At 43.3% G+C, this 14,773-nt stretch overlaps 1 long non-coding RNA gene across 1 annotated transcript; it reads right to left on the minus strand.

The window, feature by feature from the left end:
- Positions 1-428: 428 nt before the first annotated feature.
- Positions 429-14,320, minus strand: LOC139707375 (uncharacterized). Its single transcript, XR_011708996.1, has 3 exons — positions 13,883-14,320; positions 8,366-9,744; positions 429-560 (listed from the first exon to the last, which is right to left on the minus strand). It is a non-coding gene; the product is annotated as an uncharacterized lncRNA (long non-coding RNA).
- Between the last annotated feature and the right edge of the window lie 453 nt (positions 14,321-14,773).

Consider the following 14,773-nt stretch of genomic DNA (forward strand, 5'->3'; position numbering starts at 1 on the left):
CCTGATTGCACTTATTCCAGCTGTGTGACCTTGGTCAAATTAGTTAAGCTCCCAGTTTCATCTTTAGCAAAACGAGGACAGTGGTAGTACTTTCCTCACAGAATTTATGAGAAAATTAAATTATTTAATGTGTTTAAAGTTCGGCACACTGTCTTGCTCTCTACCCCTGTGATTCCAGACCACAGTGTGTTTATGATAAAATTTGGTTGGAGAAACCTCAGGTGAGACCATTTGAGAAAAGAATCGTTATTTTGTAACACTCTCACGATTTTCGAACCTTTTTCCTGGGTCTTCCCAAGTACAGAATTTTCCAGATCCAGAAAAAGTAACTGAATCTCTTTAAAGTCCAACCAATTTTGATAGATGTTTTAGTTAGACTGTTTTAGTCAGATTTTCACTGCTGTGACCAAAAGACCTGACAAGAGCAATTAGAGGAGGAAAAGTTTATTTGGGGGCTCACAGTTTCAGAGAGGTCTCAGTCCATAAATGGCTGACTCCATTCCTCAGGGCCTGAGATGAGGCAGAACATCATGGTGGAAGAGTGTGGCAGAGGAAATCGGCTTAGGACATGATGATAAAGAAACAGAGAGAGACAAAGCACTCCTCACCATGCACAAAATACCCCAAAGATATGTCCCCGATGACCCACCTCCTATAGCAACACCCCACCCGCCTAGTTACCACCCAGTTAATCCCTATCAGGGGACTAATGCACAGATTAGGTTGAGACTCTCCTAACCCAATCATTTCACCTCTAAACTTTCTTGCATTTTCTCACTCATGAGATTTTGGGGGACACATAATATCTAAACCATAACAGACTCCTCAAAAGTGGACCCTGAACCTGGCACAGGGGCACACACCTGCAATCCCAGAGATACAACTTCTCAGCCAGCCTCAGCAACTGAGACCCTGTCCCAAAAAAAATTTTTTAAAGGGGGCTGGTGATATAGCTCAGGGGTAAAGCATCCAGGGGTTGTTCATTCCCAGTAAACATGAAAGAGAGAGAGAGAGAGAGAGAGAGAGAGAGAGAGAGAGAGAGAGAGAGAGAGCGCACAAGTGTGAGCAGGGAGGGGAAGGGAGGGAGGGAGGGAGGGAGGAAGGAAGGAAGGAAGGAAGGAAGAAAAACAGGCCATGAAGCAAAGGCTTTGGGGTAATATATAGGTAGCCCCTGCTCACAGTGGTTTGATTTATGTTTTGGGCTTTGCCATGATATGAAAGTGTACATATGTCCACTCTGCTTTTGACCTTCAGTCCAGTAACCAACAAATGACACTAGCTATTCCCACTATCCTATGAAATAGGCTCTGTGGGAGATGATTTTGCCCACTTCAGACTGACGTGAGTGATCTGAACCCATTTACCGCAGACCCGGCCAAGCGGTGGTGTTGGGTGATCTCGGCTCAACTCACAGTGGGTTTCAATAGAGACCCAACCTGATCCTAAATTGAGGAGCATCTTTGTTTGGAAAGACGACCTGAGAGAGCAGTAAGGAAGTAGGAAAGTGAGCTGAAAAAGAGAGAAAACCCAAAAAGTATATGAGTGCATGGGTGGGTTACCGCTGAGGGCAATTGAGCCACGGTCCCTCTGGGGATCCTCTGAAAGACTGTGCAGAACAGGGCTCCACTTGTCCCTCCAGAGGTGAGGAGATTCCCATCCCTTGCTCTTGAGGGTCACCCTGAGGGTTTTACTTCCCAGCACCTCTGGCCTCTCCTGTTTGGGGTTCAGCAGGCTGGGGGAGCCGAGAAAGCCCACAGGTGCCTTAGGGGGAAAGCCAGGGTGGACAGGAATCATCTTCCAAAGCTGCTGGTGGGGCTAGGGCTGTGGCTCAGTGGTAGAGCTCTTGCCTAGCATGTGTGAGGCACTGGGTTCGATCCTCAGCACTGAATATAAATCAATGAATAAAATACAGGTCCATCAACATCTAAAAATATATTTAAAATAAAACTGCTGGTAACCTGCAACAAGAGACACTGACCCATGTGCTTCAGAGGGGTCAAGGCCAAGTTCAACACAGTTGTCCATCATAGACATGAAAAGATCATGGATTAAAGAAACATGTAATAGATTCATTTTGACTTTGGACTAAAATATGTGATGGAAAGAGGTTTGACCCCAGCCCGGATCCTTCAACTTCTCCTTCCTTCCCACCCCAACTTGTGACAGTCTGTGATTTTCACGGGTATTTCCTTTAGCAGCTCCTGTGTGGTTCTGTCTCTAAGGATGTGTTTATCAGAAATTCCAACCGCCCACTCTTCAAAGTCCATGAATTATTATGGACAAACGTTTTCAGTGAGTGGAGAGGAGTTCTCAAAAGATGGTCATTATCTTGGTACCCACTTATTAGTAACGAAAATTGAGTTTCTGGAGTGTTTGTCTTGTGGGCATCTGTTAGGCAAGCAAACTCTGTGACTGGTAATGCACACTCTGAGGACCAGGGCTGTTACATTCATCTAGTTAGATTTCAGTGTGAAGCAGAGCTGGGAAGAGCTTGTTGAATAAAATGAATGACTGTCATGTTGTTGAATTCCATAAAAAGCAGTTACAATCTGTTCATTTCCAGGTGAGAGAGTGTGGATGGAGAACAAATGTATCATCATGATTTAAAAGACACTCAGTGGGGGCCGGGGTTGTAGCTCAGTGGTAGAGTGCTTGCCCAGCACATGTGAGGCACTGGGTTCAATCCTAAGTACCACATAAAAATAAATAAATAAAATAAAGTGTTGAGAGCCACAGCCGAAGGGGCCCCAGCAAACTTCCAGCTGCCAGCTGATGATTGGCTCATAGCGGCCCCAGCAACTTCTAGCTGATTGGCTCCTCTGTGGTGATGCTCATTGGGCTGTTTCCCCGCCCTTTCAGACTACGGAGCTGCTCATTGGGGGACTTTTTTTGGCTCCGCCCACACGACCCAGCCAATCGGCCTCAAGAGCAGGAGGAGTGGGGGAGGTTGAGAGGCTTGTGGGAAGCCGGTGGTGGCAGTTGGGCTCTGAAGGTTTTTCCTGAGGAGCTGTGTGGTGTGGTGTGTGTGTTCTAAAAATAAAAAGTTCATTTCTTTTGACAAGTGGCTCCTGAATTGTGCCCAGCCAGACTGCGGCATTTGGTGGCCCGTACGGGGAACGAACCCGCGACCTTGGCGTTATCAGCACCAAGCTCTGATGAATCCAAATTTAAAACGTTTAGAGTAAAAAGTGTTATTTTAAGTTTATCTTTGGGGAATATATACCCCTTCCCAATTCCCTCTTTTTGGTGTTTTGAGAACGGCATTCGTTAGCCCAATGTCTCCCTCTACGGCATCGTGGGCAAATACCTGGTATTCTACTCCTTTGATACCTAGTTTTGTTAAACCCTCCTCCTATAGGGCAATTCCTTTTAAAACCTGATCAAACTTTTACATTTTTAGTACCCAAACAATCAGCTCAAAAGGTAGAGCTTAATGCAGTATTACAAGCTTTTGTGATGTTTAAAGATTCTGTATTTAATTTATTTTCTGATAGTCAGTATATAGTTAATGCTATAGTATCCCTTGAAGATGCTGGTAGGATTTCCCCTTCCTCTACTGTTTTCTCTTTGCTTTCCACTATACAAAGTCTAATCTGGGACAGAAAAGATCCATTCTTTATAGGACATATCAGGGCACATACAGGATTGCCTGGAGCCCTTAGTTTGGGAAATGATTTAGCAGATAAAACTACACATGACATACATATTTTCTCTACACTAGAAGAAGCTACAAATTTTCATAAAAAGTTCCATGTCAATGCTAATACTTTACAAAAGCATTTTAAAATAACTAAGGAACAAGCTAGACAAATAATAAAACAATGTCAAAATTGTGTGACCTTTTTACCACAAGTTAATCTTGGAATCAATCCTAGAGGACTGATACCTAACCATATTTGGCAGATGGACGTCACACACTTGCCAGAATTTGGAAAATTAAAATATTTGCGTGTTACAGTTGATACTTCTTCTGGATTTTTGATGGGCTCCCTTCATGCCGGAGAAAAAACTAAAGATATTATAGCTCATTGCTTACAAAATTTTGCCACTGTGGGCGTTCCAAAACAGTTAAAAACAGATAATGCCCCTGGTTATACTTCTACCTCTTTTAAACAATTTTGCTCATCATTTGGCATTATTCATATAACAGGAATCCCATACAATCCACAGGGACAAGGCATAGTTGAAAGAGCTCATCAAACTATTAAAATGTACTTATTAAAGCAAAAAGAGGGAATTGGGAAGGGGTATATATTCCCCAAAGATAAACTTAAAATAACACTTTTTACTCTAAACTTTTTAAATTTGGATTCATCAGGGCTTAGTGCTGCAGAAAGGCATATGTGTCCAAAAAATGTACATAAGCCCAAGGTACTTTGGAAGGATATTCTTAACAGGACAATGGAAAGGTCCTGACCCAGTAATTGTCTGGAGTTGGGGGTCTGTTTGTGTGTTTCCACAGGGAGAACAGCAGCCGATTTGGATTCCAGAGAGATTAACTAAAGTGATTTCTACAGAACAAAAAGAAGATGATTTGGCTCAAATCCATAACAGCTGATATCCAAAACTCCAGTTTGGCTATCCTTACATCTGCGACAGAACCAGGATGCTTTTTTCAATATCTATTTTATTATTACCCTTTCCCACATCATGAAGTTCTATTTTGTTTTTTGAGCTCATACAGACCTAGGTTAATGTTTTGCTGATCAGTTCTATTTTTTGACTATAGAGTTTTTAAACATTGCAATGGAGATTTCACCTGTAAAAAGTTATAAGGCCTTTACTATTATGTTATGTGTTGTACGTATTACATTATGTGTGCACACTTGTGTTTTATGTTGTATGTTTGTATGTATGTATATCCATATATCATATATGATGAGCGCTCATGAAAAAATGGATCCAAATAATTTTTTTTTATTCACATGATTTAAATGGTTTAATTTAGATTGGGTAAACAGCTGTTGAGGATTGCTTTAAAATGTGAACAAAAAAGGAGGTTAACAGATCTGTTTGTTTACTTTCACCTTTCCTTTTCATTATATTTAATAATTCTGTTCAAGATAATGTAAATTGTTAAGAAAATTGTTCTCTTTTAGTGCCTTCTGGAATGTTACATAATTTTTTCTTTAGCCATTATTGCCAGAATTCCTATCTTCATCCCAGTGCTGGTGAAGACAAAGATAAAACCAATCTACAGCTTCTGCAATAGCCATCACTGAACTGCTTGCAGAACTTCCCTGGACTATGTATCACTTGTATGCATTGTGAACTCACTTGTATGCATTGTGAACTATCTGTTGGTGCAGCGACTTGTGGTAGTGTTAGGGTATTTTTGCTGATGGTGTCATCGGTGGTACAATTTTTCCAAAAGGAGCCATCAATTGGCTTGGTGTATCTTCCTCCCTTCTGCTTGTCATGGTTGTTCAGCTAAAATTTGGGGGCCAACAGAGGTGAGGCAAAGAACCTCACCCCCCGCTGGTACAAAGACCCATCCACAGGTGTGGCTGTATGCTGAACCGGTAGTCAATAAAGGGTAAGATCCAATTGCAATGGTACCAACCTAAGACAGGAGGCTGACGCCTTGAGGTCAGCTCATCCGATTACGGGTAAGAACCATATGTACTATTGGACAACCTAAGGCAGGCATGGTCCCTAAGCCACATGCTTGTTGTTTAAACAGAGAGGGGGAGATGTTGAGAGCCACAGCCAAAGGGGCCCCAGCAAACTTCCAGCTGCCAGCAAACTTCCAGCTGCCAGCTGATGATTGGCTCATAGCGGCCCCAGCAACTTCTAGCTGATTGGCTCCTCTGCGGTGATGCTCATTGGGCTGTTTCCCCGCCCTTTCAGACTATGGAGCTGCTCATTGGGGGACTTTTTTTTGGCTCCACTCATGCGACCCAGCCAATCGGCCTCAAGAGCAGGAGGAGTGGGGGAGGTTGAGAGGCTTGTGGGAAGCCGGTGGTGGCAGTTGGGCTCTGAGGGTTTTTCCTGAGGAGCTGTGTGGTGTGGTGTGTGTTCTAAAAATAAAAAGTTCGTTTCTTTTGACAAGTGGCTCCTGAATTGTGCCCAGCCAGACTGCGGCAATAAAGGTATTGGGTCCATATACAACTAAAAAAAAAAAGGATACTCAAGGAGAAGAAATGCAAAATACCACATATCAATCTACACTGAGTATAATAATGTATAGATTAAATAATCTTTAAACATGAGCAGGGGAAATGAATACTCTTTAGGTAATATAGTCAATATTCTTTCATTTATTTATTGGTACCAGGGATTGAACCCAGGAGTGCTTAACCACTAAGTCATATCCTCAGCCCTTTCTTATACTTTTTCTAGAGACAGGGTCTTGCTAACTTTCTTAGAGCCTCTATAAGGTGCCGAGGCTGGCTTTAAAAACTCACAATCCTCCTGCCTTGGCCTCCCAAGCTGCTGGAATTACAGGCGTGTACTACCATGCCCAGCTTCAATTTTAAAGAGAGATTTGGAGTATCCTTATAACCTGAAGCTTTCAATGTGCTTTTAGTTAATGTTGGCAATTTTTCTAGGCTCAGACCAAGTTACTAGGAATTTCTCAAAATTCCCTACCATTTGTTTTTGTTTCCTCCAAAAGTAGGCCCAGCCGGGCGCAGTGGCGCACACCTATAATCCCAGGGGCTCAGGAGGCTGAGGCAGGAGGATTGCAAGTTCAAAACTAGCCTCAGCAATTTAGAGAGGCCCTGACTCGAAATAAAAAATAAAAAGGACCGGGGATGTGGCTAAGTGGCTAAACACCCATGGGTTCAATCTCTGGTACAGAGAAGAGAGAGGAGGGAAAGGAGAGAGAGAAAGAGAGAGAGAGAGAGAGAGAGATTTTAAGAGGAAGAAGCCAACATGAAAGACTGTATATTGTATGATCTCATCTATTTGGAATTTCTAGTAAAAGTAAGACAACAGATGTAGAAAGCAGATCAGTGGTGGCCTGGTGGTAGCTGAGAACAGGGTTTGAATGTAAATGGCACAAGGACATTTTATGAGGTGATGAAATTGTCTTAAAACTGGAATCTGGTGATGGTTGTGCAACTGTTACCAATTCAGCCAGGCTTATTGAGCTATGGAATTTGTATTATGTAAATTGTACAATGAAGAGGTTGAGAAATACAGGAATCAGGTACAATCTCTAGAATAGAAATGTAAGCAAAAACTCCCAGTTACTGTGGACTAATAAGGCTCACCTTTTCCTTCAAGTAACCTCCAGCAACCCCACAAATAAACCTCTCCTAAGGAAACGCTGCCCTTGCTTTGCAAAAGAAATTGAAGACCAGCCTCCTGACATGCCTTCCAACAGATTGTCTACCCAAGCACCTGATAGATAGGCTACAGCGCACCACGCAATAGAAATACCCCGGAGCAGGGTACAGTGGCACCTGCCCATAATCACAGCAATTTAGGAGGCTGAAGCAGGAAGATCACAAGTTTGAAGCCAGCCTGGGCAATTTAGCAAGACCCTGCCTTAAAATTTAAAAAATAAAATAAAATTTAAAGAGACTGGGATTGGGTGTGGTGGCCCACACCTGTAATCTCGGCAGCTGAGGCAGGAGGATAATGAGTTCAAAGCCAGCCTCAGTGACTCAATGAGGGCCTAAGAAACTCAGTGAGACCCTGTCTCTAAATGGGCTGGGGATGGGGCTCAGTGGTTAAGCACCCTTGGGTTCAATCCCTGGTAACATAAAAAAGGCGGAGTTGGCAGGTGTGGTGGGGGGGAGACCAATAGAGCTAAGTGGTAGAGTATTCCTGGGTTCAATCCCTAATACTGGAAAAAGAGACAAAGAGATTTAAAAAAGAAGAAGAAAAGAAAAGAAAGAAAAAAAAGGAAATGGAAGCATATATAAATATATTTTTTTAAAAAAATTTCTAGTAGATTCATTAAAAACATAAGAAATGGGGCCAGGTCTGGGGCTCAGTGGCAGAGCACTTGCCTAGCATGTATGAGACACTGGGTTTGATCCTCAGCACCACATAAAAATAAACAAATAAAATAAAGGCATTCTGTCCATCTACAACTACAAGAATATTTTTTTAAAAAATAAGAAATGAGTGAAGTTAATTCTTTTTTTTTTTTTTTAGAGAATTTTAATATTTATTTTTTAGTTTTCGGCGGACACAACATCTTTGTTTGTATGTGGTGCTGAGGATCAAACCCGGGCCGCACGCATGCCAGGCAAGCATGCTACCGCTTGAGCCACATCCCCAGCCCTGAAGTTAATTCTAATAATATATTTTCTTTAACCCAATAAGTCCAAAGTATTACCATTTCAGCATGTGATCCACAAAAACATTATTAATAAGGGTTGGGAATATAGCTTAGTGGTAGAGCACTTACCTAGCAGGCACAGATCCTGGGTTTCATCCCCAACACTGCAAAAAAACCAAACAACCACAAAATCCTCATGAGACGCATTACAATCCTTTTTGATGCTAAATTCTGAAATTTGATATGTATCTTACACTTCCAGCTCATTTCAATTCCTATTAACTACATTTTAAATGCATAGTAGATGAGTGGTTACTATATTAGACAGTGCTGGGAGCCTCCCTTTCTTCAGATTAATGTTTCACGTGGTCCTGAGGATTTTTTCTTTGGTGTGCAGTACTCAATGGATCCTCAATGAATTTCATTTTTAGGTCTCAGCAGTTAAATTGCTATGATCTGCTTATAAAGAAAGTGTTTGAAATTAACATTGCAAAAGAGCCATATTGAGACTAGGAATTACAAAGTGAGGATTTAAACTTAGATGAAAGGTTATGTTCTTTATAAGGAAAATGAAAGAAAAGTGACCACAACACTCGGAGCAACCAAAAGATCTTTATTGCAGCAGTGCAACAAAGAGAAAAGAAAGAAGGAAAGAAGGAGGGAGGGAGGGAGAGAGAGAGAGAGAGAGAGAGAAGAGAAGAGGAGAGATGAAGAGGGAGAGACAGAGAGCGCACGCAAGAAAGACAAAGAGAGCGAGAGAGAGAGAGAGAGAGAGAGAGAGAGAGAGAGAGAGAGAGGGGGGGGGCCTGGCAGGAGGGAGTTTTTATAGTCCAAATCTAATGGGGCCTCTGGGTCTGCAAGCTGCCTTGTTGGCCCAAGGGGGCGTTAAGTGTTCAGCCTTGAGCAGGGTTGAATGTTCAGTCTTGAGGCAAACAGGTGATAAAGGACCAGATAGAGGGGGGTTTGAGTGTGTGGGCTATCTTGCAGCCAACATCTGTTCAGCCTGCCCTGCAGACAACACAGTTCAGCCTGCTCTGCACCCAACATTTCTCCCTTTTTGTATTTCTAAGTGACACTGGGGACAGCGTAAAGTTCTCTGGCTACTTCCTGCTTAATGGTGGGCAGCGTTAGACCTAGAAGGGGAAGTGGAGGAATGTTCGGGGGACAGGTCTGAGAACACCAGGGCAGCCAGAAATAACACTCAGTGGCTACAGACAACTACTGTGGTAGGGGTAAAGTCCATAAAAGTTCCTTGAAGCCACAAGTCCTCGATAGCATCAAACCAGTCCTGGATGGAGGAGATTCTTGGTATCAGCCACTGGTCCTATAGCAGGGACTCTAGGAAGTATTGGAGGTGGCTTGGTTGAATCCAGTAATGTTAAGGGTGACAGCCTGATTGCAGCCAGTGGAAGGGCATTCGCCTTGACCCATAAACTGAGAGTGGGTGGTGTCATCCTGATGTCAAGTCGCTTGGATGTAGAAGCGGTATCTGTGGTTTGAGATAAAAACTTGAGAGAGAATAATGATTAATAAATGAAGAAGAGGGTTGGCGAGAAGTTTTGAGTTTGGTGGGCGTGGTGGAAGTCCAGGACTGGACATTTGGAACAAGTGCCTTTTTAAGGTGGGAGACATGGTGGTACCAGGGGGAGTTTAGGTTTGATGCTTCCTTGTGGGGATACTGTAGAGCAGACAGAATAAGCAGAGTGGATGTGCTGGAGAGTAGATCTCATTCCTAGGAAGTAAAAGAGGGGTTGTGAAAACTAGAAAAAGGGGTTAGAGAGGGTTTTAGATGGGAACAGAGTCTCTGGAGCCAGAGGAGTTGGTCATGAGTCATAGGTGTCCATCTTGGGCATCAGGGCTGGTAATCTTAAAGAAGTAGTTGATTGACCAGCTTGTTGGTGAATTTGTGTATCTGATCTTGCATGAACTTCTGTAGGCAATTTAATAGACATGGTCCTATTAGGAGAAACATAGAGAGGACTAATAGGGGTCCTGTGAGGGGGAGGAGCCAGGGCCATACTTGACTGAACATTCCCCATGGAGCCTGTTGGCTTAGTTGCTGTCTCCTATTTTCTAGCTGTTCTTGTCCTTCATTGCTCCCAGGAATGACTGTGTTTTGGCTTAACTGGTTTTGGTAGGTGTTTAAGATCAAGTTGTCAAAATTGATTTTGTTTCTATCTATTGTTAAGAGTCAGCCGAGTTCCCATAGGGGTCGCTTGTGGGGGAACTTGAGAGCAGCTTCTTAGTTCTGCTAGTGCCATTTGCACTAGGATGGGTCCAGGTCTTGCTTGACCATGTGGCTTCCCTTGGAAGCATCAGGGATGTCTCCTGTCTCCAATGACCCTCCTACTCACAGAAAGTGCACTGATTGGCTTTTCATTCTCCAGTGGTCTCATTAATCTCCCTGATCAGGAGGTTATGTGGCCCAGAGTTGCGAAGCTCTTTAGAGAAGTTCCCTGTTCCCTGGATTCAGACTGGCTCAGAGGGCCAGAGCCAAATATTGGTTTTCTTGGCCATTTTAATTTAACTTTAAGTCTTGATCATAAACATCCAGCAAAGTCAATTTCACCCTAAATTAAGAGTATTGGGCTTTAGCTGAAGTCTGGCCTACTTTGGAGTCATTCTGACATGTAGTAAGATGGGAAGCACAAACTTATCTCAGGTAAGGCTAAGATTTATAAATCTTAGGTAAAGTGTTCTACTATCGAACTGATCTTTGTTTTTAAATATCATTTTATAAAGTTTATATATGTTGTTGCTTGATGTCACATGAATACTAGGTAATACAGTATATTACATTTAAATTGTACCCAGTGTATAGAACTTTATATTAATCTTATTGATAACAGGTCCAGTTATAGAACATTAAATGATATAAATAAATCTCCAATATGCTATTTTTATAAGACTGAAATAACCATGCAACCTTTTGGAGAACACCAGCTTGATATACTTTTTTAAAGCTTCTATCTTAATGACATATACCTGGAAAATATGAACGCATTTAATATACAAAGAAGAGTAATAGTACCACAATTATTATTGATGTTTTTATATTAATCAAGTTTAGCTTTTAAAGAAATAACATATTACAATATTGCAAAATAACAGTTGTTGTTTAACCATAGTTGTATATACGGACCTTCTTTAGCACTTACTTAAACCTATATAGCCAGCATACACAGACTTTCTTCATCACTTGCTTAAACCCTCTTATTTACTTAATAGACTCTCTTATCCAGAAACACATTTTCCTTGTATTAAATCCATACTTAGAACCTTCTAATTTCTCTTTCCTATCTGTTAACTCCTTCTTTATTTGCACTTTGAAACAATCCTTGTAAATTTCTGAATTTAGGCAAATTATTCCATTTTAATAAGAGATATTTTGTTATTTGCAGCACACAATTAATCACATCTGTTGACCATTTCATGAAAACATGAACAATGTTTAAGTGTATAGAATTATACTGTTGTAGGGACAGACAAGGCAAGGCACCTAAGATAGCACTGAAGGTAGGGAAACAGTCTTATTTGGTTGCAACCGGATTCAGAAGGCACAGCTTCTGTTGTAATCAATTAATCCCTGAACCCCAAGTTCAGGTTGTTTCAGAATTTTGTACCCAACATGTAAGGGAAGGGGCTCAGAAGTTCACAGTCTGTAGAAATTCACAAAAAGCAGTTTTTGTGTGTTTGTGTGAGTGTGTGTTCTGGGCAAGTTAACCCTTCCAAGGACACACCTGGGAGGGGGAGAGCTTTTTCTTCCCTTTCTCTCCTCTTTCCTCCCCCCCCCCACCCCACCCCCCCTCGCCAGCTGTTATCATGAAGCCCATTTGGTAACTTCCTTATCTTAGACATGTAGCCTTCTCTGTGAAGCCCCAGCTCAAGGCCAGAGGCCTTGTTTACATATTTTGTGAAAAACTAGTAAGGGGGTGTCCAGCGCCTGGAGTGCTGATTTTTTCCAGACAGTGGCCAAGTAAAACAGGGCAACAGGAAAACAGGAAGTTTATCTACATTAAACTCTTTTGTAGAGATTCTTTTGCTGAAAGTCCTAAAATCAGCCATGTTGAAAATTTCTGGAGAAGGTCGGTTAAGACTTTTCTGTGGGCCTGGTAGGGAGGGGAAGACGGGAAGGCGGGGCTGAGAGCAGCTCGGTGGATCTGAGAATGAGGAAGGAGTGATGTAAAAGAACAGGATTTTCCCTAGCAAGGAAAACTTGAGCAGTAGAACAGGTAGAGCAGAGGGGAGGATGGGAGTGAATATCCCAAAAAGCCTATAAGGGACAATTCTTAGTAACCTGTTTTCAGTGATGACAAAGCAACTTTAAAGGCCATTTTCACCATATCTCTGATAGGGGTCCAAGGGCTCTTCTTAGCTTGTTTGAACTTTGGGTTAACTGGTAAGAGGACCTGGTGGGACCTGGTGTGGGCGCTGACAGAAGAAGAGAGGAGTGAGTGGGTGAAGGGATTCCTTCAGCACCTGCTACCTCAGAAAAGAGGCAATGGTTTGAGGAAAGGCGGTTGTTTAGGTTTTTGATCTAGTGAGTGGAGAGGAGAAGTCAGGTTGTTCAGGTGGGGGGAGTCAGTGGAGGGGCTGGGGCAGAAGGTTGAGGGTGAGGACCTATTTGAGCCGGGCGATAGGGTGGAAATTCATCAGTAGGATCAAAAGTAGAGGATGAGTCCGGAGGAGGAAGAGATTGGGGATCAGTGGTTGTGGGTGTTGGTTTGCAAGCTAGAAAATTTTGCAGAGGTCTGCAAGAGGTGCAGAGAGCACAAGCAAGAAGAAAGCTTTGATATAGCAGCTTTTTACCCATTTTTTCGAATGCTCACAGTAATTGTAGCGATCCCTTAGAATGGAGGGATCCAGGGACCCAAAAGGGGGGACATCTGCTTTGGTTGTCTAAGGGATAAGTGGGCCAGGCTTGGGTGCTATATTTGATCAATTTTTGGGGTTTGATGTCTGGTGTCAAGGAGAGGGTTTTGAGGTTATCCAAGAGGCATTGTAGGGAAAACTGATTTATTGGCAAAAGGGGTGTCCCTGCTAGAGCCAAAAATCAGGAGTGCCTTAGTGGCAGGTTCGAGCTGCAGATATTGGTCGTCACCGAATCCTGTCAGTCGAAGCTCTCGTCCTGGACGGAGCCAGAGCCGTGGGAGCCGGAGCCATGGGGGACCTTGGCCAAGGCTTTTCGGGACCCCTCCTGGAGAGGCCAGAGACTCCCAGGGCCGGAAAGAGGGGAAAGAGAGAGACAGGGGAAGAGAGAGGAAGGGAAGGGTAAGCAACTCTCTGGCGGCCGAGTCTTGAAGGTGTGAGGACTAGGATTTTAGGAGAGCCACCGAGACCGTGAAGGTCTGGGTGGGGTGTGATGTTCAGTCCTCTGTTGTGTGTCCCTGGAGGTTACAGAGTCCTTCGAGGAAGACCTACAAAGCCTATGCTGGTAAACTACCAGCTGGGAAGGGAAGGGAGTAATTTTGAACCCAGGAGTCTATTCTGCCCTAGGAAGGAGTCCCTGAGGGCCACCGTAGCCTTAAAGGCTGTGGTGGGGTGTTTTCCTCCCCGCAGGTGGGCAAAGAGGTTTGCCGGACAATCAACGGTCAAATCCTCCTGACACCACCATTGGGTTTAGGACTCCAGGAAGGGGAAACTCACCAATCGAAGGCTGGTGGTGGATGGAGTTCTGGCGGTCGAGAAAATGGGTTCAGGCCATCCAGTGAGTGGCACTTCCGAAGGAAGAGGGACCCCAAAGTGGGTTCTAACCCTCTCCCGGGTTTCAGCACCAAATGAAAGAAAAGTGACCACAACACTCGGAGCAACCAAAAGATCTTTATTGCAGCAGTGCAACAAAGAGAAAAGAAAGAAGGAAAGAAGGGGAGAGAGAGAGAGAGAGAAGAGAAGAGAAGAGGAGAGGAGAGGAGAGAAGAGGAGAGATGAAGAGGGAGAGAGAGACAGAGAGCACACCCAAGAAAGACAAAGATAGCAAGAGAGAGAGAGCAAGAGAGAGGGGGGCCTGGCAGGAGGGAGTTTTTATAGCCCAAAACTAATGGGGCCTCTGGGTCTGCAAGCTGCCTTGTTGGCCCAAGGGCGGGTTAAGTGTTCAGCCTTGAGCAGGGTTGAATGTTCAGACTTGAGGCGAACAGGTGATAAAGGACCAGACAGAGGGGGGTTTGAGTGCGTGGGCTATCTTGCAGCCAACATCTGTTCAGCCTGCCCTGCAGACAACACAGTTCAGCCTGCTCTGCACCCAACAGAAACCATGTCCTGTCCTTGCAAAGGAACAGCTGTGATGATTTACAGTAATGGATCTGATTATTATAATTAGTGAAACAAAACTACTAAGAGTAGGTGGTAGAAATTATAGCATCACAGATAAATACCTACAGTTTTCAAGTATCTGGGGTGGGCTTTTTTGGTTTTCTTATATTGGGGGGGTGGGATAGAGGTTGTCCAGTTTTAGATAATACAATCACTTGAAGTATGGCCAGGATTGGTATTCTACAGCTTTCTCGGTGGATTCTAATCCATTATCAATTGTGGGAGAAT

This window comes from Marmota flaviventris, chromosome 1, assembly GCF_047511675.1.
Source record: "Marmota flaviventris isolate mMarFla1 chromosome 1, mMarFla1.hap1, whole genome shotgun sequence".
In the NCBI taxonomy this organism is placed as follows: Eukaryota; Metazoa; Chordata; class Mammalia; order Rodentia; family Sciuridae; genus Marmota; species Marmota flaviventris.